Here is a 25,548-nt window from a genome sequence, read left to right on the forward strand (position 1 = left end):
AAAACATCACGGGGTCGTGCGCATTGTATGGTTGTGTGTTACATTACATTCACTAGTAGGAGTGAGAAAAACATCACGGGGTGGTGCGCATTGTATGGGTGTGTGTTACATTACATACACTAGTAGGAGTGAGAAAAACATCACGGGGTGGTGCGCATTGTATGGGTGTGTGTTACATTACATTCACTAGTAGGAGTGAGAAAAACATCACGGGGTGGTGCGCATTGTATGGGTGTGTGTTACATTACATTCACTAGTAGGAGTGAGAAAAACATCACGGGGTGGTGCGCATTGTATGGGTGTGTGTTACATTACATTCACTAGTAGGAGTGAATAAAACATCACGGGGTGGTGTGAATCGGAGGGTCTGAATTAGGATAGGCAGTGAGTGGCAATGTAGGATGGAGAAAAGCACCGCGGGGTGGTCAGCATGGGGAGGTCAGGGAACATGCAGTGGCAATGCAGGATAGGATTCTGAAAAACATCGCGGGGTGGTGCGCATTGTATAGGTGTGTGTTACATTAGATTCACTAGTAGGAGTGAGAAAAACATCACGGGGTGGTGCGCATTGTATGGGTGTGTGTTACATTACATTCACTACTAGGAGTGAGAAAATCATCACGGGGTGGTGCGCATTGTATGGGTGTGTGTTACATTACATTCACTAGTAGGAGTGAGAAAAACATCACGGGGTGGTGCGCATTGTATGGGTGTGTGTTACATTACATTCACTAGTAGGAGTGAGAAAAACATCACGGGGTGGTGCGCATTGTATGGGTTTGTGTTACATTACATTCACTAATAGGAGTGAGAAAAACATCACGGGGTGGTGCGCATTGTATGGGTGTGTGTTACATTACATTCACTAGTAGGTGTGAGAAAAACATCACGGGGTGGTGCGCATTGTATGGGTGTGTGTTACATTACATTCACTAGTAGGAGTGAGAAAAACATCACGGGGTGGTGCGCATTGTATGGGTGTGTGTTGCATTACATTCACTAGTAGGAATGAGAAAAACATCATGGGGTGGTGCGCATTGTATGGGTGTGTGTTACATTACATTCACTAGTAGGAGTGAGAAACAAATCACGGGGTGGTGCGCATTGTATGGGTTTGTGTTACATTACATTCACTAGTAGGAGTGAGAAACACATCACGGGGTGGTGCGCATTGTATGGGTGTGTGTTACATTACATACAATAGTAGGAGTGAGAAAAACATCACGGGGTGGTGCGCATTGTATGGGTGTGTGTTACATTACATTCACTACTAGGAGTGAGAAAATCATCACGGGGTGGTGCGCATTGTATGGGTGTGTGTTACATTACATTCACTAGTAGGAGTGAGAAAAACATCACGGGGTGGTGCGCATTGTATGGGTGTGTGTTACATTACATTCACTAGTAGGAGTGAGAAAAACATCACGGGGTGGTGCGCATTGTATGGGTGTGTGTTACATTACATTCACTAATAGGAGTGAGAAAAACATCACGGGGTGGTGCGCATTGTATGTGTGTGTGTTACATTACATTCACTAGTAGGAGTGAGAAAAACATCACGGGGTGGTTCGCATTGTATTGGTGTGTGTTACATTACATTCACTAGTAGGAATGACAAAAACATCATGGGGTGGTGCGCATTGTTTGGGTGTGTGTTACATTACATTCACTAGTAGGAGTGAGAAAAACATCACGGGGTGGTGCGCATTGTATGGGTTTGTGTTACATTACATTCACTAGTAGGAGTGAGAAAAACATCACGGCGTGGTGCGCATTGTATGGGTGTGTGTTACATTACATACACTAGTAGGAGTGAGAAAAACATCACGGGGTGGTGCGCATTGTATGGGTGTGTGTTACATTACATTCACTAGTAGGAGTGAGAAAAACATCACGGGGTGGTGCGCATTGATTGGGTGTGTGTTACATTACATTCAGTACTAGGAGTGAGAAAAACATCACCGGGTGGTGCGCATTGTATGGGTGTGTGTTACATTACATTCACTAATAGGAGTGAGAAAAACCTCACGGGGTGGTGCGCATTGTATGTGTGTGTGTTACATTACATTCACTACAAGGAGTGAGAAAAACATCACGGGGTGGTGCGCATTGTATGGGTGTGTGTTACATTACATTCACTAGTAGGAGTGAGAAAAACATCACGGGTGATGCGCATTGTATGGGTGTGTGTTACATTACATTCACTAGTAGGAGTGAGAAAAACATCACGGGGTGGTGCGCATTGTATGGGTGTGTGTTACATTACATTCACTAGTAGGAGTGAGAAAAACATCACGGGGTGGTGCGCATTGTATGGGTGTGTCTTACATTACATTCACTAGTAGGAGTGAGAAAAACATCACGGGGTGGTGCGCATTGTATGGGTGTGTGTTACATTACATTCACTAGTAGGAGTGAGAAAAACATCACGGGGTGGTGTGAATCGGAGGGTCTGAATTAGGATAGGCAGTGAGTGGCAATGTAGGATGGAGAAAAGCACCGCGGTCTGGTCAGAATGGGGAGGTCAGGGAACGTGCAGTGGCAATGCAGGATAGGTTTCTGAAAAACATCCCGGGGTGGTGCGCATTGTATAGGTGTGTGTTACATTAGATTCACTAGTAGGAGTGAGAAAAACATCACGGGGTGGTGCGCATTGTATGGGTGTGTGTTACATTACATTCACTAGTAGGAGTGAGAAAATCATCACGGGGTGGTGCGCATTGTATGGGTGTGTGTTACATTACATTCACTAGTAGGAGTGAGAAAAACATCACGGGGTGGTGCGCATTGTATGGGTGTGTGTTACATTACATTCACTAGTAGGAGTGAGAAAAACAACACGGGGTGGTGCGCATTGTATGTGTGTGTGTTACATTACATTCACTAATAGGAGTGAGAAAAACATCACGGGGTGGTGCGCATTGTATGTGTGTGTGTTACATTGCATTCACTAATAGGAGTGAGAAAAACATCACGGGGTGGTGCGCATTGTATGGGTGTGTGTTACATTACATTCACTAGTAGGAGTGAGAAAAACATCACGGGGTGGTGCGCATTGTATGGGTGTGTGTTACATTACATTCACTAGTAGGAGTGAGAAAAACATCACGGGGTGGTGCGCATTGTATGGGTGTGTGTTACATTACATTCACTAGTAGGAGTGAGAAAAACATCACGGGGTGGTGCGCATTGTATGGGTGTGTGTTACATTACATTCACTAGTAGGAGTGAGAAAAACATCACGGGGTGGTGCGCATTGTATGGGTGTGTGTTACATTACATTCACTAGTAGGAGTGAGAAAAACATCACTGGGTGGTGTGAATCGGAGGGCCTGAATTAGGATAGGCAGTGAGTGGCAATGTAGGATGGAGAAAAGCACCGCGGGGTGGTCAGCATGGAGAGGTCAGGGAACATGCAGTGGCAATGCAGGATAGGTTTTTGAAAAACATCGCGGGGTGGTGCGCATTGTATAGCTGTGTGTTGCATTAGATTCACTAGTAGGAGTGAGAAAAACATCACGGGGTGGTGCGCATTGTATGGGTGTGTGTTACATTACATTGACTACTAGGAGTGAGAAAATCATCACGGGGTGGTGCGCATTGTATGGGTGTGTGTTACATTACATTCACTAGTAGGTGTCAGAAAAACATCACGGGGTGGTGCGCATTGTATGGGTGTGTGTTACATTACATTCACTAGTAGGAGTGAGAAAAACATCACGGGGTGGTGCGCATTGTATGGGTGTGTGTTGCATTACATTCACTAGTAGGAATGAGAAAAACATCATGGGGTGGTGCGCATTGTATGGGTGTGTGTTACATTACATTCACTAGTAGGAGTGAGAAAAACATCACGGGGTGGTGCGCATTGTATGGGTTTGTGTTACATTACATTCACTAGTAGGAGTGAGAAACACATCACGGTGTGGTGCGCATTGTATGGGTGTGTGTTACATTACATACACTAGTAGGAGTGAGAAAAACATCACGGGGTGGTGCGCATTGTGTGGGTGTGTGTTACATTACATTCACTACTAGGAGTGAGAAAATCGTCACGGGGTGGTGCGCATTGTATGGGTGTGTGTTACATTACATTCACTAGTAGGAGTGAGAAAAACATCACGGGGTGGTGCGCATTGTATGGGTGTGTGTTACATTACATTCACTAGTAGGAGTGAGAAAAACATCACGGGGTGGTGCGCATTGTATGGGTGTGTGTTACATTACATTCACTAGTAGGACTGAGAAAAACATCATGTGGTGGTGCGCATTGTGTGGGTGTGTGTTACATTATATTCACTAGTAGGTGTGAGAAAAACATCACGGGGTGGTGCGCATTGTGTGGGTGTGTTTTACATTACATTCACCAGTAGGAGTGAGAAATACATCACGGGGTGGTGCGCATTGTATGGGTTTGTGTTACATTACATTCACTAGTAGGAGTGAGAAAAACATCACGGGGTGGTGCGCATTGTATGGGTGTGTGTTACATTACATTCACTAGTAGGAGTGAGAAAAACATCACTGGGTGGTGGGCATTGTATGGGTGTGTGTTACATTACATTCACTAGTAGGAGTGAGAAAAACATCACGGGGTGTTGCGCATTGTATGGGTGTGTGTTACATTACATTCACTAGTAGGAGTGAGAAAAACATCAGGGGTGGTGCGCATTGTATGGGTGTGTGTTACATTACATTCACTAGTAGGAGTGAGAAAAACATCACGGGGTGGTGTGAATCGGAGGGTCTGAATTAGAATAGGCAGTGAGTGGCAATGTAGGATGGAGAAAAGCACCGCGGGGTGGTCAGCATGGGGAGGTCAGGGAACATGCAGTGGCAATGAGGATAGGTTTCTGAAAAACATCGCGGGGTGGTGCGCATTGTATGGGTGTGTGTTACATTAGATTCACTAGTAGGAGTCAGAAAAACATCACGGGGTGGTGCGCATTGTATGGGTGTGTGTTACATTACATTCACTACTAGCAGTGAGAAAATCATCACGGGGTGGTGCGCATTGTATGGGTGTGTGTTACATTACATTCACTAGTAGGAGTGAGAAAAACATCACGGGGTGGTGCGCATTGTATGGGTGTGTGTTGCATTACATTCTCTAGTAGGAGTGAGAAAAACATCACGGGGTGGTGCGCATTGTATGGGTGTGTGTTACATTACATTCACTAATAGGAGTGAGAAAAACATCACGGGGTGGTGCGCATTGTATGGGTGTGTGTTACATTACATTCAGTACTAGGAGTGAGAAAAACATCACGGGGTGGTGCGCATTGTATGGGTGTGTGTTACATTACATTCACTAGTAGGAGTGAGAAAAACATCACGGGGTGGTGCGCATTGTATGGGTGTGTGTTACATTACATTCACTAATAGGAGTGAGAAAAACATCACGGGGTGGTGCGCATTGTATGTGTGTGTGTTACATTACATTCACTAATAGGAGTGAGAAAAACATCACGGGCTGGTGCGCATTGTATGGGTGTGTGTTACATTACATTCACTAGTAGGAGTGAGAAAAACGTCACGGGCGGTGCGCATTGTATGGGTGTGTGTTACATTACATTCACTAGTAGGAGTGAGAAAAACATCACGGGGTGGTGCGCATTGTATGGGTGTGTGTTACATTACATTCACTAGTAGGAGTGAGAAAAACATCACGGGGTGGTGCGCATTGTATGTGTGTGTCTTACATTACATTCACTAGTAGGAGTGAGAAAAACATCACGGGGTGGTGCGCATTGTATGGGTGTGTGTTACATTACATTCACTAGTAGGAGTGAGAAAAACATCACGGGGTGGTGTGAATCGGAAGGTCTGAATTAGGATAGGCAGTGAGTGGCAATGTAGGATGGAGAAAAGCACCGCGGGGTGGTCAGAATGGGGAGGTCAGGGAACATGCAGTGGCAATGCAGGATAGGTTTCTGAAAAACATCGCAGGGTGGTGCGCATTGTATAGGTGTGTGTTACATTAGATTCACTAGTAGGAGTGGCAAAAACATCACGGGGTGGTGCGCATTGTATGGGTGTGTGTTACATTACATTCACTACTAGGAGTGAGAAAATCATCACGGGGTGGTGCGCATTGTATGGGTGTGTGTTACATTACATTCACTAGTAGGAGTGAGAAAAACATCACGGGGTGGTGCGCATTGTATGGGTGTGTGTTACATTACATTCACTAGTAGGAGTGCGAAAAACATCACGGGGTGGTGTGAATCGGAGGGTCTGAATTAGGATAGGCAGTGAGTGGCAATGTAGGATGGAGAAAAGCACCGCGGGGTGGTCAGCATGGGGAGGTCAGGGAACATGCAGTGGCAATGAGGATAGGTTTCTGAAAAACATCGCGGGGTGGTGCGCATTGTATGGGTGTGTGTTACATTAGATTCACTAGTAGGAGTGAGAAAAACATCACGGGCTGGTGCGCATTGTATGGGTGTGTGTTACATTACATTCACTACTAGCAGTGAGAAAATCATCACGGGGTGGTGCGCATTGTATGGGTGTGTGTTACATTACATTCACTAGTAGGAGTGAGAAAAACATCACGGGGTGGTGCGCATTGTATGGGTGTGTGTTACATTACATTCTCTAGTAGGAGTGAGAAAAACATCACGGGGTGGTGCGCATTGTATGGGTGTGTGTTACATTACATTCACTAATAGGAGTGAGAAAAACATCACGGGGTGGTGCGCATTGTATGTGTGTGTGTTACATTACATTCATTAATAGGAGTGAGAAAAACATCACGTGGTGGTGCGCATTGTATGGGTGTGTGTTACATTACTTTCAGTAGTAGGAGTGAGAAAAACATCACGTGGTGGTGCGCATTGTATGGGTGTGTGTTACATTACATTCACTAGTAGGAGTGAGAAAAACATCACGGGGTGGTGCGCATTGTATGGGTGTGTGTTACATTACATTCACTAGTAGGAGTGAGAAAATCATCACGGGGTGGTGCGCATTGTATGGGTGTGTGTTGCATTACATTCACTAGTAGGAATGAGAAAAACATCATGGGGTGGTGAGCATTGTATGGGTGTGTGTTACATTACATTCACTAGTAGGAGTGAGAAACAAATCACGGGGTGGTGCGCATTGTATGGGTTTGTGTTACATTACATTCACTAGTACGAGTGAGAAACACATCACGGGGTGGTGCGCATTGTATGGGTGTGTGTTACATTACATACAATAGTAGGAGTGAGAAAAACATCACGGGGTGGTGCGCATTGTATGGGTGTGTGTTACATTACATTCACTACTAGGAGTGAGAAAATCATCACGGGGTGGTGCGCATTGTATGGGTGTGTGTTACATTACATTCACTAGTAGGAGTGAGAAAAACATCACGGGGTGGTGCGCATTGTATGGGTGTGTGTTACATTACACTCACTAGTAGGTGTGAGAAACACATCACGGGGTGGTGCGCATTGTATGGGTGTGTGTTACATTACATACACTAGTAGGAGTGAGAAAAACATCACGGGGTGGTGCGCATTGTGTGGGTGTGTGTTACATTACATTCACTACTAGGAGTGAGAAAATCATCACGGGGTGGTGCGCATTGTATGGGTGTGTGTTACATTACATTCACTAGTAGGAGTGAGAAAAACATCACGGGGTGGTGCGCATTGTATGGGTGTGTGTTACATTACATTCACTAGTAGGAGTGAGAAAAACATCACGGGGTGGTGCGCATTGTATGGGTGTGTGTTACATTACATTCACTAGTAGGAGTGAGAAAAACATCATGTGGTGGTGCGCATTGTGTGGGTGTGTGTTACATTACATTCACTAGTAGGAGTGAGAAAAACATCACGGGGTGGTGCGCATTGTGTGGGTGTGTGTTACATTACATTCACCAGTAGGAGTGAGAAAAACATCACGGGGTGGTGCGCATTGTATGGGTTTGTGTTACATTACATTCACTAGTAGGAGTGAGAAAAACATCACGGGGTGGTGCGCATTGTATGGGTGTGTGTTACATTACATTCACTAGTAGGAGTGAGAAAAACATCACGGGGTGGTGCGCATTGTATGGGTGTGTGTTACATTACATTCACTAGTAGGAGTGAGAAAAACATCACGGGGTGGTGCGCATTGTATGGGTGTGTGTTACATTACATTCACAAGTAGGAGTGAGAAAAACATCAGGGGTGGTGCGCATTGTATGGGTGTGTGTTACATTACATTCACTAGTAGGAGTGAGAAAAACATCACGGGGTGGTGTGAATCGGAGGGTCTGAATTAGGATAGGCAGTGAGTGGCAATGTAGGATGGAGAAAAGCACCGCGGGGTGGTCAGCATGGGGAGGTCAGGGAACATGCAGTGGCAATGAGGATAGGTTTCTGAAAAACATCGCGGGGTGGTGCGCATTGTATGGGTGTGTGTGTTACATTAGATTCACTAGTAGGAGTGAGAAAAACATCACGGGGTGGTGCGCATTGTATGGGTGTGTGTTACATTACATTCACTACTAGCAGTGAGAAAATCATCACGGGGTGGTGCGCATTGTATGGGTGTGTGTTACATTACATTCACTAGTAGGAGTGAGAAAAACATCACGGGGTGGTGCGCATTGTATGGGTGTGTGTTGCATTACATTCTCTAGTAGGAGTGAGAAAAACATCACGGGGTGGTGCGCATTGTATGGGTGTGTGTTACATTACATTCACTAATAGGAGTGAGAAAAACATTACGGGGTGGTGCGCATTGTATGGGTGTGTGTTACATTACATTCAGTACTAGGAGTGAGAAAAACATCACGGGGTGGTGCGCATTGTATGGGTGTGTGTTACATTACATTCACTAGTAGGAGTGAGAAAAACATCACGGGGTGGTGCGCATTGTATGGGTGTGTGTTACATTACATTCACTAATAGGAGTGAGAAAAACATCACGGGGTGGTGCGCATTGTATGTGTGTGTGTTACATTACATTCACTAATAGGAGTGAGAAAAACATCACGCGGTGGTGCGCATTGTATGGGTGTGTGTTACATTACATTCACTAGTAGGAGTGAGAATAACATCACGGGGTGGTGCGCATTGTATGGGTGTGTGTTACATTACATTCTCTAGTAGGAGTGAGAAAAACATCACGGGGTGGTGCGCATTGTATGGGTGTGTGTTACATTACATTCACTAATAGGAGTGGGAAAAACATCACGGGGTGGTGCGCATTGTATGTGTGTGTGTTACATTACATTCATTAATAGGAGTGAGAAAAACATCACGGGGTGATGCGCATTGTATGGGTGTGTGTTACATTACTTTCAGTAGTAGGAGTGAGAAAAACATCACGTGGTGGTGCGCATTGTATGGGTGTGTGTTACATTACATTCACTAGTAGGAGTGAGAAAAACATCACGGGGTGGTGCGCATTGTATGGGTGTGTGTTACATTACATTCACTAGTAGGAGTGAGAAAAACATCACGGGGTGGTGCGCATTGTATGGGTGTGTGTTACATTACATTCACTAGTAGGAGTGAGAAAAACATCACGGGGTGGTGCGCATTGTATGGGTTTGTGTTACATTACATTCACTAGTAGGAGTGAGAAAAACATCACGGGGTGGTGCGCATTGTATGGGTGTGTGTTACATTACATTCACTAGTAGGAGTGAGAAAAACATCACGGGGTGGTGCGCATTGTATGGGTGTGTGTTACATTACATTCACTAGTAGGAGTGAGAAAAACATCACGGGGTGTTGCGCATTGTATGGGTGTGTGTTGCATTACATTCACTAGTAGGAATGAGAAAAACATCATGGGGTGGTGAGCATTGTATGGGTGTGTGTTACATTACATTCACTAGTAGGAGTGAGAAACAAATCACGGGGTGGTGCGCATTGTATGGGTTTGTGTTACATTACATTCACTAGTAGGAGTGAGAAACACATCACGGTGTGGTGCGCATTGTATGGGTGTGTGTTACATTACATACAATAGTAGGAGTGAGAAAAACATCACGGGGTGGTGCGCATTGTATGGGTGTGTGTTACATTACATTCACTACTAGGAGTGAGAAAATCATCACGGGGTGGTGCGCATTGTATGGGTGTGTGTTACATTACATTCACTAGTAGGAGTGAGAAAAACATCACGGGGTGGTGCGCATTGTATGGGTGTGTGTTACATTACATTCACTAGTAGGAGTGAGAAAAACATCACGGGGTGGTGCGCATTGTATGGGTGTGTGTTACATTACATTCACTAATAGGAGTGAGAAAAACATCACGGGGTGGTGCGCATTGTATGTGTGTGTGTTACATTACATTCACTAATAGGAGTGAGAAAAACATCACGGGGTGGTGCGCATTGTATTGGTGTGTGTTACATTACATTCACTAGTAGGAATGACAAAAACATCATGGGGTGGTGCGCATTGTATGGGTGTGTGTTACATTACATTCACTAGTAGGAGTGAGAAAAACATCACGGGGTGGTGCGCATTGTATGGGTTTGTATTACATTACATTCACTAGTAGGAGTGAGAAAAACATCACGGGGTGGTGCGCATTGTATGGGTGTGTGTTACATTACATACACTAGTAGGAGTGAGAAAAACATCACGGGGTGGTGCGCATTGTATGGGTGTGTGTTACATTACATTCACTAGTAGGAGTGAGAAAAACATCACGGGGTGGTGCGCATTGTATGGGTGTGTGTTACATTACATTCAGTACTAGGAGTGAGAAAAACATCACGGGGTGGTGCGCATTGTATGGGTGTGTGTTACATTACATTCACTAGTAGGAGTGAGAAAAACATCACGGGGTGGTGCGCATTGTATGGGTGTGTGTTACATTACATTCACTAATAGGAGTGAGAAAAACGTCACGGGGTGGTGCGCATTGTATGTGTGTGTGTTACATTACATTCACTAATAGGAGTGAGAAAAACATCACGGGGTGGTGCGCATTGTATGGGTGTGTGTTACATTACATTCACTAGTAGGAGTGAGAAAAACATCACGGGTGATGCGCATTGTATGGGTGTGTGTTACATTACATTCACTAGTAGGAGTGAGAAAAACATCACGGGGTGGTGCGCATTGTATGGGTGTGTGTTACATTACATTCACTAGTAGGAGTGAGAAAAACATCACGGGGTGGTGCGCATTGTATGGGTGTGTCTTACATTACATTCACTAGTAGGAGTGAGAAAAACATCACGGGGTGGTGCGCATTGTATGGGTGTGTGTTACATTACATTCACTAGTAGGAGTGAGAAAAACATCACGGGGTGGTGTGAATCGGAGGGTCTGAATTAGGATAGGCAGTGAGTGGCAATGTAGGATGGAGAAAAGCACCGAGGGGTGGTCAGAATGGGGAGGTCAGGGAACGTGCAGTGGCAATGCAGGATAGGTTTCTGAAAAACATCCCGGGGTGGTGCGCATTGTATAGGTGTGTGTTACATTAGATTCACTAGTAGGAGTGAGAAAAACATCACGGGGTGGTGCTTATTGTATGGGTGTGTGTTACATTACATTCACTACTAGGAGTGAGAAAATCATCACGGGGTGGTGCGCATTGTATGGGTGTGTGTTACATTACATTCACTAGTAGGAGTGAGAAAAACATCACGGGGTGGTGCGCATTGTATGGGTGTGTGTTGCATTACATTCACTAGTAGGAGTGAGAAAAACATCACGGGGTGGTGCGCATTGTATGGGTGTGTGTTGCATTACATTCACTAGTAGGAGTGAGAAAAACATCACGGGGTGGTGCGCATTGTATGGGTGTGTGTTACATTACATTCACTAGTAGAAGTGAGAAAAACATCACGGGGTGGTGCGCATTGTATGGGTGTGTGTTACATTACATTCACTAGTAGGAGTGAGAAAAACATCACGGGGTGGTGTGAATCGGAGGGTCTGAATTAGGATAGGCAGTGAGTGGCAATGTAGGATGGAGAAAAGCACCGCGGGGTGGTCAGCATGGGGAGGTCAGGGAACATGCAGTGGCAATGCAGGATAGGTTTCTGAAAAACATCGCGGGGTGGTGCGCATTGTATAGCTGTGTGTTGCATTAGATTCACTAGTAGGAGTGAGAAAAACATCACGGGGTGGTGCGCATTGTATGGGTGTGTGTTACATTACATTCACTAATAGGAGTGAGAAAATCATCATGGGGTGGTGCGCATTGTATGGGTGTGTGTTACATTACATTCACTAGTAGGAGTGAGAAAAACATCACGGGGTGGTGCGCATTGTATGGGTGTGTGTTACATTACATTCACTAGTAGGTGTGAGAAAAACATCACGGGGTGGTGCGCATTGTATGGGTGTGTGTTACATTACATACACTAGTAGGAGTGAGAAAAACATCACGGGGTGGTGCGCATTGTGTGGGTGTGTGTTACATTACATTCACTACTAGGAGTGAGAAAATCATCACGGGGTGGTGGGCATTGTATGGGTGTGTGTTACATTACATTCACCAGTAGGAGTGAGAAAAACCTCACGGGGTGGTGCGCATTGTATGGGTGTGTGCTACATTACATTCACTAGTAGGAGTGAGAAAAACATCACGGGGTGGTGCGCATTGTAAGGGTGTGTGTTACATTACATTCACTAGTAGGAGTGAGAAAAACATCACGGGGTGGTGTGAATCGGAGGGTCTGAATTAGGATAGGCAGTGAGTGGCAATGTAGGATGGAGAAAAGCACCGCGGGGTGGTCAGCATGGGGAAGTCAATGAACATGCAGTGGCAATGCAGGATATGTTTCTGAAAAACATCGCGGGGTGGTGCGCATTGTATGGGTGTGTGTTACATTAGAATCACTACTAGGAGTGAGAAAATCATCACGGGGTGGTGCGCATTGTATGGGTGTGTGTTACATTACATTCACTAGTAGGAGTGAGAAAAACATCACGGGGTGGTGCGCATTGTATGGGTGTGTGTTACATTACATTCACTAGTAGGAGTGAGAAAAACATCACGGGGTGGTGCGCATTGTATGGGTGTGTGTTGCATTACATTCACTAGTAGGAATGAGAAAAACATCATGGGGTGGTGCGCATTGTACGGGTGTGTGTTACATTACATTCACTAGTAGGAGTGAGAAAAACATCACGGGGTGGTGCGCATTGTATGGGTGTGTGTTACATTACATTCACTAATAGGAGTGAGAAAAACATCACGGGCTGGTGCGCATTGTATGGGTGTGTGTTACATTACATTCACTAGTAGGAGTGAGAAAAACATCACGGGTGCTGCGCATTGTATGGGTGTGTGTTACATTACATTCACTAGTAGGAGTGAGAAAAACATCACGGGGTGGTGCGCATTGTATGGGTGTGTGTTACATGACATTCACTAGTAGGAGTGAGAAAAACATCACGGGGTGGTGCGCATTGTATGGGTGTGTGTTACATTACATTCACCAGTAGGAGTGAGAAAAACATCACGGGGTGGTGCGCATTGTATGGGTGTGTGTTACATTACATTCACTAGTAGGAGTGAGAAAAACATCACGGGGTGGTGCGCATTGTATGGGTGTGTGTTACATTACATTCACTAGTAGGAGTGAGAAAAACATCACGGGGTGGTGCGCATTGTATGGGTGTGTGTTACATTACATTCACTAGTAGGAGTGAGAAAAACATCACGGGGTGGTGCGCATTGTATGGGTGTGTGTTACATTACATTCACTAGTAGGAGTGAGAAAAACATCACGGGGTGGTGCGCATTGTATGGGTGTGTGCTACATTACATTCACTAGTAGGAGTGAGAAAAACATCACGGGGTGGTGCGCATTGTAAGGGTGTGTGTTACATTACATTCACTAGTAGGAGTGAGAAAAACATCACGGGGTGGTGTGAATCGGAGGGTCTGAATTAGGATAGGCAGTGAGTGGCAATGTAGGATGGAGAAAAGCACCGCAGGGTGGTCAGCATGGGGAGGTCAATGAACATGCAGTGGCAATGCAGGATATGTTTCTGAAAAACATCGCGGGGTGGTGCGCATTGTATGGGTGTGTGTTACATTAGAATCACTACTAGGAGTGAGAAAATCATCACGGGGTGGTGCGCATTGTATGGGTGTGTGTTACATTACATTCACTAGTAGGAGTGAGAAAAACATCACGGGGTGGTGCGCATTGTATGGGTGTGTGTTACATTACATTCACTAGTAGGAGTGAGAAAAACATCACGGGGTGGTGCGCATTGTATGGGTGTGTGTTACATTACATTCACTAGTAGGAGTGAGAAAAACATCACGGGGTGGTGCGCATTGTATGGGTGTGTTTTACATTGCATTCACTAGCAGGAGTGAGAAAAACATCACAGGGTGGTGCGCATTGTATGGGTGTGTGTTACATTACATTCACTAGTAGGAGTGAGAAAAACATCATGGGTGGTGCGCATTGTATGGGTGTGTGTTACATTACATTCACTAGTAGGAGTGAGAAAAACATCACGGGGTGGTGCGCATTGTATGGGTGTGTGCTACATTACATTCACTAGTAGGAGTGAGAAAAACATCACGGGGTGGTGCGCATTGTAAGGGTGTGTGTTACATTACATTCACTAGTAGGAGTGAGAAAAACATCACGGGGTGGTGTGAATCGGAGGGTCTGAATTAGGATAGGCAGTGAGTGGCAATGTAGGATGGAGAAAAGCACCGCGGGGTGGTCAGCATGGGGAGGTCAGGGAACATGCAGTGGCAATGCAGGATAGGTTTCTGAAAAACATCGCGGGGTGGTGCGCATTGTATGGCTGTGTGTTACATTAGAATCACTACTAGGAGTGAGAAAATCATCACGGGGTGGTGCGCATTGTATGGGTGTGTGTTACATTACATTCACTAGTAGGAGTGAGAAAAACATCACGGGGTGGTGCGCATTGTATGGGTGTGTGTTACATTACATTAACTAGTAGGAGTGAGAAAAACATCACGGGGTGGTGCGCATTGTATGGGTGTGTGTTACATTACATTCACTAGTAGGAGTGAGAAAAACATCACGGGGTGGTGCGCATTGTATGTGTGTGTGTTACATTACATTCACTAATAGGAGTGAGAAAAACATCACGGGGTGGTGCGCATTGTATGGGTGTGTGTTACATTGCATTCACTAGCAGGAGTGAGAAAAACATCACAGGGTGGTGCGCATTGTATGGGTGTGTGTTACATTACATTCACTAGTAGGAGTGAGAAAAACATCATGGGTGGTGCGCATTGTATGGGTGTGTGTTACATTACATTCACTAGTAGGAGTGAGAAAAACATCACGGGGTGGTGTGAATCGGAGGGTCTGAATTAGGATAGGCAGTGAGTGGCAATGTAGGATGGAGAAAAGCACCGCGGGGTGGTCATCATGGGGAGGTCAGGGAACATGCAGTGGCAATGCAGGATAGGTTTCTGAAAAACATCGCGGGGTGGTGCGCATTGTATGGGTGTGTGTTACATTACATTCAGTACTAGGAGTGAGAAAAACATCACGGGGTGGTGCGCATTGTATGGGTGTGTGTTACATTACATTCACTAGTAGGAGTGAGAAAAACATCACGGGGTGGTGCGCATTGTATGGGTGTGTGTTACATTACATTCACTAATAGGAGTGAGAAAAACATCACGGGGTGGTGCGCATTGTATGTGTGTGTGTTACATTACATTCACTAATAGGAGTGAGAAAAACATCACGGGCTGGTGCGCATTGTATGGGTGTGTGTTACATTACATTCACTAGTAGGAGTGAGAAAAACATCACGGGTGCTGCGCATTGTATGGGTGTGTGTTACATTACATTCACTAGTAGGAGTGAGAAAAACATCACGGGGTGGTGCGCATTGTATGGGTGTGTGTTACATGACATTCACTAGTAGGAGTGAGAAAAACATCACGGGGTGGTGCGCATTGTATGGGTGTGTGTTACATTACATTCACCAGTAGGAGTGAGAAAAACATCACGGGGTGGTGCGCATTGTATGGGTGTGTGTTACATTACATTCACTAGTAGGAGTGAGAAAAACATCACGGGGTGGTGCGCATTGTATGGGTGTGTGTTACATTACATTCACTAGTAGGAGTGAGAAAAACATCACGGTGTGGTGCGCATTGTATGGGTGTGTGTTACATTACATTCACTAGTAGGAGTGAGAAAAACATCACGGGGTGGTGCGCATTGTATGGGTGTGTGTTACATTACATTCACTAGTAGGAGTGAGAAAAACATCTCGGGGTGGTGCGCATTGTATGGGTGTGTGCTACATTACATTCACTAGTAGGAGTGAGAAAAACATCACGGGGTGGTGCGCATTGTAAGGGTGTGTGTTACATTACATTCACTAGTAGGAGTGAGAAAAACATCACGGGGTGGTGTGAATCGGAGGGTCTGAATTAGGATAGGCAGTGAGTGGCAATGTAGGATGGAGAAAAGCACCGCGGGGTGGTCAGCATGGGGAGGTCAATGAACATGCAGTGGCAATGCAGGATATGTTTCTGAAAAACATCGCGGGGTGGTGCGCATTGTATGGGTGTGTGTTACATTAGAATCACTACTAGGAGTGAGAAAATCATCACGGGGTGGTGCGCATTGTATGGGTGTGTGTTACATTACATTCACTAGTAGGAGTGAGAAAAACATCACGGGGTGGTGCGCATTGTATGGGTGTGTGTTACATTACATTCAGTAGTAGGAGTGAGAAAAACATCACGGGGTGGTGCGCATTGTATGGGTGTGTGTTACATTACATTCACTAGTAGGAGTGAGAAAAACATCACGGGGTGGTGCGCATTGTATGGGTGTGTTTTACATTGCATTCACTAGCAGGAGTGAGAAAAACATCACAGGGTGGTGCGCATTGTATGGGTGTGTGTTACATTACATTCACTAGTAGGAGTGAGAAAAACATCATGGGTGGTGCGCATTGTATGGGTGTGTGTTACATTACATTCACTAGTAGGAGTGAGAAAAACATCACGGGGTGGTGCGCATTGTATGGGTGTGTGCTACATTACATTCACTAGTAGGAGTGAGAAAAACATCACGGGGTGGTGCGCATTGTAAGGGTGTGTGTTACATTACATTCACTAGTAGGAGTGAGAAAAACATCACGGGGTGGTGTGAATCGGAGGGTCTGAATTAGGATAGGCAGTGAGTGGCAATGTAGGATGGAGAAAAGCACCGCGGGGTGGTCAGCATGGGGAGGTCAGGGAACATGCAGTGGCAATGCAGGATAGGTTTCTGAAAAACATCGCGGGGTGGTGCGCATTGTATGGGTGTGTGTTACATTAGAATCACTACTAGGAGTGAGAAAATCATCACGGGGTGGTGCGCATTGTATGGGTGTGTGTTACATTACATTCACTAGTAGGAGTGAGAAAAACATCACGGGGTGGTGCGCATTGTATGGGTGTGTGTTACATTACATTAACTAGTAGGAGTGAGAAAAACATCACGGGGTGGTGCGCATTGTATGGGTGTGTGTTACATTACATTCACTAGTAGGAGTGAGAAAAACATCACGGGGTGGTGCGCATTGTATGTGTGTGTGTTACATTACATTCACTAATAGGAGTGAGAAAAACATCACGGGGTGGTGCGCATTGTATGGGTGTGTGTTACATTGCATTCACTAGCAGGAGTGAGAAAAACATCACAGGGTGGTGCGCATTGTATGGGTGTGTGTTACATTACATTCACTAGTAGGAGTGAGAAAAACATCATGGGTGGTGCGCATTGTATGGGTGTGTGTTACATTACATTCACTAGTAGGAGTGAGAAAAACATCACGGGGTGGTGTGAATCGGAGGGTCTGAATTAGGATAGGCAGTGAGTGGCAATGTAGGATGGAGAAAAGCACCGCGGGGTGGTCATCATGGGGAGGTCAGGGAACATGCAGTGGCAATGCAGGATAGGTTTCTGAAAAACATCGCGGGGTGGTGCGCATTGTATGGGTGTGTGTTACATTAGATTCACTAGTAGGAGTGAGAAAAACATCACGGGGTGGTGCGCATTGTATGGGTGTGTGTTACATTACATTCACTACTAGGAGTGAGAAAATCATCACGGGGTGGTGCGCATTGTATGGGTGTGTGTTACATTACATTCACTAGAAGGAGTGAGAAAAACATCACGGGGTGGTGCGCATTGTATGGCTGTGTGTTACATTACATTCACTACTAGGAGTGAGAAAAACATCACGGGGTGGTGCGCATTGTATGGGTGTGTGTTACATTACATTCACTACTAGGAGTGAGAAAAACATCACGGGGTGGTGCGCATTGTATGGGTGTGTGTTACATTACATTCACTAGTAGGAGTGAGAAAAACATCACGGGCTGGTGCGCATTGTATGGGTGTGTGTTACATTACATTCACTAGTAGGAGTGAGAAAAACATCACGGGGTGGTGCGCATTGTATGGGTGTGTGTTACATTACATTCACTAATAGGAGTGAGAAAAACATCACGGGGTGGTGCGCATTGTATGTGTGTGTGTTACATTACATTCACTAATAGGAGTGAGAAAAACATCACGGGCTGGTGCGCATTGTATGGGTGTGTGTTACATTACATTCACTAGTAGGAGTGAGAAAAACATCACGGGTGCTGCGCATTGTATGGGTGTGTGTTACATTACATTCACTAGTAGGAGTGAGAAAAACATCACGGGGTGGTGCGCATTGTATGGGTGTGTGTTACATGACATTCACTAGTAGGAGTGAGAAAAACATCACGGGGTGGTGCGCATTGTATGGGTGTGTGTTACATTACATTCACCAGTAGGAGTGAGAAAAACATCACGGGGTGGTGCGCATTGTATGGGTGTGTGTTACATTACATTCACTAGTAGGAGTGAGAAAAACATCACGGGGTGGTGCGCATTGTATGGGTGTGTGTTACATTACATTCACTAGTAGGAGTGAGAAAAACATCACGGGGTGGTGCGCATTGTATGGGTGTGTGTTACATTACATTCACTAGTAGGAGTGAGAAAAACATCACGGGGTGGTGCGCATTGTATGGGTGTGTGTTACATTACATTCACTAGTAGGAGTGAGAAAAACATCACGGGGTGGTGCGCATTGTATGGGTGTGTGCTACATTACATTCACTAGTAGGAGTGAGAAAAACATCACGGGGTGGTGCGCATTGTAAGGGTGTGTGTTACATTACATTCACTAGTAGGAGTGAGAAAAACATCACGGGGTGGTGTGAATCGGAGGGTCTGAATTAGGATAGGCAGTGAGTGGCAATGTAGGATGGAGAAAAGCACCGCGGGGTGGTCAGCATGGGGAGGTCAATGAACATGCAGTGGCAATGCAGGATATGTTTCTGAAAAACATCGCGGGGTGGTGCGCATTGTATGGGTGTGTGTTACATTAGAATCACTACTAGGAGTGAGAAAATCATCACGGGGTGGTGCGCATTGTATGGGTGTGTGTTACATTACATTCACTAGTAGGAGTGAGAAAAACATCACGGGGTGCTGCGCATTGTATGGGTGTGTGTTACATTACATTCACTAGTAGGAATGAGAAAAACATCACGGGGTGGTGCGCATTGTATTGGTGTGTGTTACATTACATTCACTAGTAGGAGTGAGAAAAACATCACGGGGTGGTGCGCATTGTATGGGTGTGTTTTACATTGCATTCACTAGCAGGAGTGAGAAAAACATCACAGGGTGGTGCGCATTGTATGGGTGTGTGTTACATTACATTCACTAGTAGGAGTGAGAAAAACATCATGGGTGGTGCGCATTGTATGGGTGTGTGTTACATTACATTCACTAGTAGGAGTGAGAAAAACATCACGGGGTGGTGCGCATTGTATGGGTGTGTGCTACATTACATTCACTAGTAGGAGTGAGAAAAACATCACGGGGTGGTGCGCATTGTAAGGGTGTGTGTTACATTACATTCACTAGTAGGAGTGAGAAAAACATCACGGGGTGGTGTGAATCGGAGGGTCTGAATTAGGATAGGCAGTGAGTGGCAATGTAGGATGGAGAAAAGCACCGCGGGGTGGTCAGCATGGGGAGGTCAGGGAACATGCAGTGGCAATGCAGGATAGGTTTCTGAAAAACATCGCGGGGTGGTGCGCATTGTATGGGTGTGTGTTACATTAGAATCACTACTAGGAGTGAGAAAATCATCACGGGGTGGTGCGCATTGTATGGGTGTGTGTTACATTACATTCACTAGTAGGAGTGAGAAAAACATCACGGGGTGGTGCGCATTGTATGGGTGTGTGTTACATTACATTAACTAGTAGGAGTGAGAAAAACATCACGGGGTGGTGCGCATTGTATGGGTGTGTGTTACATTACATTCACTAGTAGGAGTGAGAAAAACATCACGGGGTGGTGCGCATTGTATGTGTGTGTGTTACATTACATTCACTAATAGGAGTGAGAAAAACATCACGGGGTGGTGCGCATTGTATGGGTGTGTGTTACATTGCATTCACTAGCAGGAGTGAGAAAAACATCACAGGGTGGTGCGCATTGTATGGGTGTGTGTTACATTACATTCACTAGTAGGAGTGAGAAAAACATCATGGGTGGTGCGCATTGTATGGGTGTGTGTTACATTACATTCACTAGTAGGAGTGAGAAAAACATCACGGGGTGGTGTGAATCGGAGGGTCTGAATTAGGATAGGCAGTGAGTGGCAATGTAGGATGGAGAAAAGCACCGTGGGGTGGTCATCATGGGGAGGTCAGGGAACATGCAGTGGCAATGCAGGATAGGTTTCTGAAAAACATCGCGGGGTGGTGCGCATTGTATGGGTGTGTGTTACATTAGATTCACTAGTAGGAGTGAGAAAAACATCACGGGGTGGTGCGCATTGTATGGGTGTGTGTTACATTACATTCACTACTAGGAGTGAGAAAATCATCACGGGGTGGTGCGCATTGTATGGGTGTGTGTTACATTACATTCACTAGAAGGAGTGAGAAAAACATCACGGGGTGGTGCGCATTGTATGGCTGTGTGTTACATTACATTCACTACTAGGAGTGAGAAAAACATCACGGGGTGGTGCGCATTGTATGGGTGTGTGTTACATTACATTCACTACTAGGAGTGAGAAAAACATCACGGGGTGGTGCGCATTGTATGGGTGTGTGTTACATTACATTCACTAGTAGGAGTGAGAAAAACATCACGGGCTGGTGCGCATTGTATGGGTGTGTGTTACATTACATTCACTAGTAGGAGTGAGAAAAACATCACGGGGTGGTGCGCATTGTATGGGTGTGTGTTACATTACATTCACTAGTAGGAGTGAGAAAAACATCACGGGGTGGTGTGAATCGGAAGGTCTGAATTTGGATAGGCAGTGAGTGGCAATGTAGGATGGAGAAAAGCACCGCGGGGTGGTCAGCATGGGGAGGTCAGGGAACATGCAGTGGCAATGCAGGATAGGTTTCTGAAAACATCGCGGGGTGGTGCGCATTGTATGGGTGTGTGTTACATTAGATTCACTAGTAGGAGTGAGAAAAATATCACGGGGTGGTGCGCATTGTATGGGTGTGTGTTACATTACATTCACTACTAGGAGTGAGAAAATCATCACGGGGTGGTGCGCATTGTATGGGTGTGTGTTACATTACATTCACTAGTAGGAGTGAGAAAAACATCACGGGGTGGTGCGCATTGTATGGGTGTGTGTTACATTAGATTCACTAGTAGGAGTGAGAAAAACATCACGGGGTGGTGCGCATTGTATGGGTGTGTGTTACATTACATTCACTAGTAGGAGTGAGAAAAACATCACGGTTGGTGCGCATTGAATGGGTGTGTGTAACATTACATTCATTAGTAGGAGTGAGAAAAACATCACGGGGTGGTGCGCATTGTATGGGTGTGTGTTACATTACATTCATTAATAGGAGTGAGAAAAAAATAACGGGGTGGTGCGCATTGTATGTGTGTGTGTTACATTACATTCACTAATAGGAGTGAGAAAAACATCACGGGGTGGTGCGCATTGTATGGGTGTGTGTTACATTACATTCACTAGTAGGAGTGAGAAAAACATCACGGGGTGGTGCGCATTGTATGGGTGTGTGTTACATTACATTCACTAGTAGGAGTGAGAAAAAAATCACGGGGTGGTGCGCATTGTATGGGTGTGTGTTACATTACATTCACTAGTAGGAGTGAGAAAAACATCACGGGGTGGTGCGCATTGTATGGGTGTGTGTTACATTACATTCGCTAGTAGGAGTGAGAAAAACATCACGGGGTGGTGCGCATTGTATGAGTGTGTTACATTACATTCACTAGTAGGAGTGAGAAAAACATCACGGGGTGGTGCGCATTGTATGGGTGTGTGTTACATTACGTTTCACAAGTAGGAGTGAGAAAAACATCACGGGGTGGTGCGCATTGTATGGGTGTGTATTACATTACATTCACTACTAGGAGTGAGAAAAACATCACGGGGTGGTGCGCATTGTATGGGTGTGTGTTACATTACATTCACTACCAGGAGTGAGAAAAACATCACGGGGTGGTGCGCATTGTATGGGTGTGTGTTACATTACATTCACTACCAGGAGTGAGAAAAACATCACGGGGTGGTGCGCATTATATGGGTGTGTGTTACATTACATTCACTAGTAGGAGTGAGAAAAACATCACGGGGTGGTGCACATTGTATGGGTGTGTGCTACATTACATTCACTAGTAGGAGTGAGAAAAACATCACGGGGTGGTGCGCATTGTAAGGGTGTGTGTTACATTACATTCACTAGTAGGAGTGAGAAAAACATCACGGGGTGGTGCGCATTGTATGGGTGTGTGTTACATTACATTCACTAGTAGGAGTGAGAAAAACATCACGGGGTGGTGCGCATTGTAAGGGTGTGTGTTACATTACATTCACTAGTAAGAGTGAGAAAAACATCATGGGGTGGTGCGCATTGTATGTGTGAGTGTTACATTACATTCACTAATAGGAGTGAGAAAAACATCACGGGGTGGTGCGCATTTTATGGGTGTGTGTTACATTACATTCACTAGTAGGAGTGAGAAAAACATCACAGGGTGGTGCGCATTGTATGGGTGTGTGTTACATTACATTCACTAGTAGGAGTGAGCAAAACATCACGGGGTGGTGTGCATTGTATTGGTGTGTGTTACATTACATTCACTAGTAGGAGTGAGCAAAACATCACGGGGTGGTGTGCATTGTATTGGTGTGTGTTACATTACATTCACTAGTAGGAGTGAGAAAAACATCATGGGGTGGTGTGAATCGGAGGGTCTGAATTAGGATAGGCAGTGAGTGGCAATGTAGGATGGAGAAAAGCACCGCGGGGTGGTCAGTATGGGGAGGTCAGGGAACATGCAGTGGCAATGCAGGATAGGTTTCTGAAAAACATCGCGGGGTGGTGCGCATTGTATGGGTGTGTGTTACATTAGAGTCACTAGTAGGAGTGAGAAAAACATCACGGGGTGGTGCGCATTGTATGGGTGTGTGTTACATTACATTCACTACTCGGAGTGAGAAAATCATCACGGGGTGGTGCGCATTGTACGGGTGTGTGTTACATTACATTCACAAGAAGGAGTGAGAAAAATCTCACGGGGTGGTGCGCATTGTATGGGTGTGTGTTACATTACATTCACTACTAGGAGTGAGAAAAACATCACGGGGTGGTGCGCATTGTATGGGTGTGTGTTACATTACATTCACTAGTAGGAGTGAGAAAAACATCACGGGGTGGTGCGCATTGTTTGGGTGTGTGTTACATTACATTCACTAATAGGAGTGAGAAAAACATCACGGGGTGGTGCGCATTGTATGTGTGTGTGTTACATTACATTCACTAATAGGAGTGAGAAAAACATCACGGGGTGGTGCGCATTGTATGGGTGTGTGTTACATTACATTCACTAGTAGGAGTGAGAAAAACATCACGGGGTGGTGTGCATTGTATGGGTGTGTGTTACATTATATTCACTAGTAGGAGTGAGAAAAACATCACGGGGTGGTGCGCATTGTATGGGTGTGTGTTACATTACATTCACTAGTAGGAGTGAGAAAAACATCACGGGGTGGTGCGCATTGTATGAGTGTGTTACATTACATTCACTAGAAGTAGTGAGAAAAACATCACGGGGTGGTGCGCATTGTATGGGTGTGTGTTACATTACATTCACTAGTAGGAGTGAGAAAAACATCACAGGGTGGTGCGCATTGTATGGGTGTGTGTTACATTACATTCACTAGTAGGAGTGAGCAAAACATCACGGGGTGGTGTGCATTGTATTGGTGTGTGTTACATTACATTCACTAGTAGGAGTGAGAAAAACATCACGGGGTGGTGTGAATCAGAGGGTCTGAATTAGGATAGGCAGTGAGTGGCAATGTAGCATGGAGAAAAGCACCGCGGGGTGGTCAGTATGGGGAGGTCAGGGAACATGCAGTGGCAATGCAGGATAGGTTTCTGAAAAACATCGCGGGGTGGTGCTTATTGTATGGGTGTGTGTTACATTAGATTCACTAGTAGGAGTGAGAAAAACATCACGGGGTGGTGCGCATTGTATGGGTGTGTGTTACATTACATTCACTACTCGGAGTGAGAAAATCATCACGGGGTGGTGTGCATTGTACGGGTGTGTGTTACATTACATTCACAAGAAGGAGTGAGAAAAATCTCACGGGGTGGTGCGCATTGTATGGGTGTGTGTTACTTTACATTCACTACTCGGACTGAGAAAAACATCACGGGGTGGTGCGCATTGTATGGGTGTGTGTTACATTACATTCACTAGTAGGAGTGAGAAAAACATCACGGGGTGGTGCGCATTGTTTGGGTGTGTGTTACATTACATTCACTAATAGGAGTGAGAAAAACATCACAGGGTGGTGCGCATTGTATGTGTGTGTGTTACATTACATTCACTAATAGGAGTGAGAAAAACATCACGGGGTGGTTCGCATTGTATAGGTGTGTGTTACATTACATTCACTACTAGGAGTGAGAAAAACATCACGGGCTGGTGCACATTGTATGGGTGTGTGTTACATTACATTCACTAGTAGGAGTGAGAAAAACATCACGGTGTGGTGCGCATTGTATGGGTGTGTGTTACATTATATTCACTAGTAGGAGTGAGAAAAACATCACGGGGTGGTGCGCATTGTATGGGTGTGTGTTACATTACATTCACTAGTAGGAGTGAGAAAAACATCACGGGGTGGTGCGCATTGTATGGGTGTGTGTTACATTACATTCACTAGTAGGAGTGAGAAAAACATCAAGGGGTGGAGCGCATTGTATGGGTGTGTGTTACATTACATTCGCTAGTAGGAGTGAGAAAAACATCACGGGGTGGTGCGCATTGTATGGGTGTGTGTTACATTACATTCACTAGTAGGAGTGAGAAAAACATCACGGGGTGGTGCGCATTGTATGGGTGTGTGTTACATTACGTTTCACAAGTAGGAGTGAGAAAAACATCACGGGGTGGTGCGCATTGTATGGGTGTGTATTACATTACATTCACTACTAGGAGTGAGAAAAACATCACGGGGTGGTGTGAATCGGAGGGTCTGAATTAGGA

Source organism: Cavia porcellus, unplaced genomic scaffold, assembly GCF_034190915.1.
Source record: "Cavia porcellus strain 051 isolate PalLab524CR breed Dunkin Hartley unplaced genomic scaffold, mCavPor4.1 scaffold_21, whole genome shotgun sequence".
Taxonomy (NCBI): domain Eukaryota; kingdom Metazoa; phylum Chordata; class Mammalia; order Rodentia; family Caviidae; genus Cavia; species Cavia porcellus.